Source organism: Triturus cristatus, chromosome 3_1 (genome assembly GCF_964204655.1).
Source record: "Triturus cristatus chromosome 3_1, aTriCri1.1, whole genome shotgun sequence".
Taxonomy (NCBI): domain Eukaryota; kingdom Metazoa; phylum Chordata; class Amphibia; order Caudata; family Salamandridae; genus Triturus; species Triturus cristatus.
The window spans coordinates 342,878,433-342,884,107 of NC_140583.1; positions in this window are offsets into that span (position 1 = coordinate 342,878,433).

The window sequence follows — 5,675 nt, forward strand, 5'->3', positions numbered from 1 at the left end:
GACCTACTGAACAGATTTACACCAGCCCTGCAAAAGGCACATCTCTGACCTGAGGACTACCTATCTGCCAAATTTCAAGTAATTCTGTTCAGCCGTTCGGGCTGTAGCTCGGACTAAAGGTCCTATGGGAAAATGCATGGGGAAAACGCGTTTTGGGACCCCCTTTTTTCTCAGCCCCCGCTTGACGAATCCCCCCGAGACTTTCAGGGCAGGAGCGGAGCGGAGTGCCCCACCTATTTTGAAAATTTCGTGAGGATTCGTCAACCGGCGCCAAAGTTATTCCAAATAGAATGTTGCGGATTTCCTATGGAAACACGGTCCTAACTATAACTATCTACTGGCGACCGCCAGTAGATAATATGTATATATATATACATATATATATTATATAAAAATATATGTATATATATATATGTATATATATATGTATATATATATTCACAGAAAAAACCATAGGTTTCAGGCATGTTATAGTTAGGAATTAGCATTTAAAAAACCTCAGAAATTCTCTGAAAAAACCATAGGTTTCAGGGGTGTTATAGTTAGCTGGACTTTTCACTTGTACAAAACCATTGAAATTCCCCCGTTATAGTTAGTTCAGCTAACTATAACTCGTGCGCCCGCAATGCACTGCTGATGACGTCACATATTACATCACTCATAACATGGTCAGTGACATCACTCATGACATCACTGATGACATCTCAAATGACATCACTGATGACATCATCCAGTGAATGTGTGTTTTTCTGAAAATTAAATATGTTTTATATATGTATATCTCAAGGTCGATGGAAGAATAAATGGTTATATAAGTGTCTAAATGGATGATTTGTTTTTGAAAAATTGATTGTGTAACTGACTGATTAAGTGTATCATAGTGAATACATGGCTTAGTGAGTAATGTTTAAATATGTAAATATCTGTATCAGTCTCTCACTTTGTGTATAAGTGGCTGCATGGGTTGGTGAGTAGCTACATGGGTGTCTATATAGGTTATTAGTTGTTTTTTGAGTATCAGTCTGAGTGTCTGCATGGTTCGGTGGGGGGTATTACGTAGTGCATAGGTGCATGAATGAGTGACTCATTCTTTGTATGTGTTGAAGACAGCATGTGTGCAGGACTGTATGGGTGGATGAGTGTGTGTATGGGTGTGTTAGTGATTGAATGACTGTCTCAATAGTGTCTTTATGAGTAACTACATATGCTTTAAACTAGTATATGTGACTATTGGTGTATATAAGTGAGCATATGTGAGAGTGAGAGATTGAAAGAGTTCCTGTATGAATAAGTATGTGTTTCTATAAGTGATTGTTTAAAAGACTAAGTATGTGTAAGTTTCCGTAGAAGTAAGTGTGGTGGTGTGTGTATAACTGTATATGCAAATAAATGTATGTTTTATTCTTTATTAGCATGAGTGACTATGTGTGTGAGTAACTCTATGGATGAGTGGCATTGTGTAACAGGATGTATAGGTGTATGAGTACATATGATGAGTGAATACATGTATGAGTGACTGTATAGGACTGTTGGTGAATGAGTGGATGTGTATGTGGACCTTAGAATTACTGAAGAGGTTGTTGTAACTGGTATTGGTGTGTCCATTGTTTTGAAAAGTTTAGTCTCTATTTTTGAATGTGTGTATCAAAGGTTATATTAGGGTGAGAGGAGGTCTGCCACTCTATCACAAGGATGATGTCATCAGTGATGTCATCAGTGATGTCATTTGAGATGTCATCAGTGATGTCATGAGTGATGTCACTGACCATGTCATGAGTGATGTAATATGTGACGTCATCAGCAGTGCATTGCGGGCGCGCGAGTTATAGTTAGCTGAACTAAACTATAACGGGGGAATTTCAATGGTTTTGTACAAGTGAAAAGTCCAGCTAACTATAACACCCCTGAAACCTATGGTTTTTTCAGTGAATTTCTGAGGTTTTTTAAATGCTAATTCCTAACTATAACGTGCCTGAAACCTATGTTTTTTTCTGTGAATTTCAAAGGTTTTTAAAATGCTAATTTCTAACTATGCCTACAGAGATAGGACATGTGAAGAAAGAAGAAAAAATGCACAGAAAGAAAAAAAAGAAGTGCAGAAAGAAGCAACAGAAGTCCTCAAAGACGAAGAAAAGTGCAGGAAGAAGGATAACGTGCAGAAAGAACAAAAAGAAGAGCAGAAAGAATCCTTGTTGCAAAATCATCCTGTACCCTCAACTTTTTCAGACGGATACTGGTGGTAACTGAGTCTGACTAACCAGTCCTAGAGCCAGTGCTATGTTAAAAGACACTTAGAATACAGTGAAAACACCTACATACACTAGGGAACATTATGCGTTGGGGTCCCCCTGTGATTAGCATGACCTCCTCTGTAAGCCCCTAGTATATAATAGGGCAGGGGGATTAAAACTACCTCTTAAAACAGGCCACAGGGCGTTTTTGCACACGTTAACTCAGGCCCCGTCCCTCCCTTCACCACTGTGTAAACACGCCCTGTGTCCGTTTTTAGTTGGGAGATTAAGTTCATTTGAATCCTGAGGGTCCCTAGGGTCCAACTAGCCCACTAGGTACCTCCAGTAAGTGCCACAGAGCTGCGTTGCAGAGAGGTGTAAAAAGTGGCACAGCCTGGACCACCTCTCTGCAATGCAGCTCAGTGGCGCTTACTGGAAGCACTTGGTGGGCTAGTTAGCCCCCAGGGGCCCTCAGTATTGAAGGAAAATTATATCCCCAATTTAAAACGTGCCATAGTGCGTGTTTGCACACGTCACCTCAGGCCCCGTCCCCTCCCTTCACCACTGTGTAAACGCGCCCGTTGCAGAGAGGTGTAAAAAGGGGCTCCCTGGCGCACACTGGAGATGCCTGTTGGGCTAGTTGGCCCTCAGGGACCCTCAGTATTGAAGAGGAATTAATTCCCCAACTTACAATTCGCCAGGGGGCACGTTTGCAGAGTGCTGCAAGGGGGGGGCGTGGCCTCTGGCACGATGCCAGTCTTTTATTTATTTTAATTTTTTAAGAAGGGGGCTGTGTGGTTCCCCTTCTTATTCTAATTTATTGACCCTGATGACCCCATCCCCCAGGGCCTGTCTCCTAATTATATTTTTTTGACCCCAATCCCCAGGGCCGGCCACTGTTTTTTTATTATTTTTAAAAAAAATATATTTATAGACACACCTAGGACATGCTGGACAAACCGTACGTACCTATCACCATGACGATTTGCGTGATATTCATTAAAAGGCGACTATGCATACAATGAATCCACGTGGAATGTATTTACACCACTAGTGAAGCTCTGACATGTCTGATGCCCTACCGTGCCTAATCCCGGTAGACACCCTTGTCGTTTATTTATACAAACATGGGTAGCTATTGACGGGCACATTTGATACACATGCACACCAAGCCATTCAAAGGGGATTCGACAAAAATTCGACCAAAACTATGCAAGAAACCCCCCTCACGGTTAATAAAACACACATCCACTGCCGGATGTGTAATACTTTTTATTTTACTCTCTGGAAAGGGGACGAACATCACTTGAGAGTCACAGTGTGCTCCTGGCTGAGCCCAATGCTGTGTTACACCCACCAGTGCCCGCCGAGTGCCACACACCTCTGTCTTGTATTCCACCAGCTAGTGCGTATGCTATGACACTCTCTAGCCCATGTGCACTGTAACACCACCCAGTGAATATGTCATGCCACACTTGCCTTCGCACGGGTTATATTGCCCCATCTAACGTGCCTTCCTCGATGCCTATGTTATAACGCACAGTGCTATGCCATACACATTACAATCTGGGATCCATATCTTTGTCACAGTGCATATGCAATGTTACACTCCCCAGCACATATTTTATATTACAACTTTAGAGACTAGTTAGGTTACACAACACTGCCCTGTGCATATTACACTCCAAGGCGCATAACGCATAGCACGCGCTAGTGCCTGTGCTATCTCGTGCTCTCCAATGAATCTGTAATTGCGCACAATGTATTGCATATTATATTTCACGCCAGGTTCATCTTATATCACACTTTTTGGTGCATAGTTTATACCATACACTATATCTAGTTTTCATTTTCAATCGTGCTCTCAGGACTATGTTCTATATAACACTGTGTTCACATACCCTTTTCACGGGCATTACATTTTGCGATAGGGGGTGGAGGGTCAGGGGGTGTTTCTGCCAAGTGAGCCCGGGGTCACAGTCACAAACGTCCTCTTCTTCCTGAATAAAAGTGAGATTATGCTGCATACTTGTTCATATTTTAAGTAGTTCGCACAGACACACGTTTTAAAAACAATAACGTTCCTAATACCCGCCTTCTCTGAACAGTTAGCTTGCTGCCCCATCCCCCTCCTCCCTATCCTCTGTTGTGTGAATCCATGGACTAGCCTCCTCCCTCCTGCCATGCATGGTCTGATGTGCTGCCACTGCCCTCAATTTAGTATGATATACCAGTCCACTCCTCCTGCCCTCCATTGCCCAATTCTATGCCCCATCATTGACCTCCTGCTTAAACTCTGTGCTTAGCTTGCTGCCCCTATTCTCCTTCCCCCTGCCCTCCGATGTCTTTGTGCATGCCCCTGCTCCATCCTTTTTGCCCACCATATTCCATGGACCTGCCACTCCTATCTACACTGAGTGTTCTGTTGAGCTGCCACTCCCCTCCCACCTGCCTAGCATTGTCAGATGACTGTAACCTGTACCTGCTACCTCCACCCTGCCTGTCCACATGCCATGCCCCTATCCTCTTCCTCCTGTCCTTCATGGTCCATTGTACTGCCACACCCTTCTGCCCTCCCTGGTCTGTTGTGCTGCAACTGCTCCTCATGCCTGCCCCGTGCGGTCTGTTGTGAGGCCCCTTCCCCTGAACTTTCTTGTCTGTGCACAGGTCCTGACCCTCCCTTCTATTCTCCATCGCCCTTTGTGCATGCCCCTGCACCCTCCTTCTTGCCCATCATAGCCATTGTGCTGCCACTAACCCTCCCACTTGCCATGCATGGTCTTCTGTGCTGCCATGGCCCCTCCCACCTTCCCTGTGTGGTCAGTTAGCTGCCCCTGAACCCCTCCCACCTTCCCTCCATGGTCTGTGTGTATGCCATCACAGTCTCACTGTTGCTCTTCATGGTGTGTCTTGCTTCTAGTGCCCATCCTGCCTGACCTCCATGGCCATCTTGCTGCTCCTGCCCTGCCCCCTTGCCCCCAGCCCTCTGTTTACATGTGCAGACCCCTACTCCCTCCCTCCTGGCTTGTCTGTTCCATTGTAATGCTCCTGATCCGTCCCTCCTGCCCTTTATGGTCTGTTATGCTGCAGCTTTCTCTCCTGGCTGTCCATTATGGTCAGCTAGCTACCATTGCCTCTTGCCCCTCTGTTCTCTGTTGTCCATGTGCATGGTCCTGTCCCCTCCCTCTTGCTTTCTATGGATTGTTGTGCTGCACTCCCGTCCCGCATGCCCTGTGTGGTGTATTGTGCTGCTGCAAACCCTGATGCCTGCCCTGCAGGGTCAGTTTGGTGCACCTCTCCATGTGCCTCCTGTCCTCTGTTATCCAAGTCCATGTCCCTACCCCATTTCCTTCCATGATCCAATGTACCATACTTGCGAACATTTTGAACTTGGTAAGAGGGAGATTTTGAAAAAAAACTGGGGTATCGATTTTCCCCTTTGAG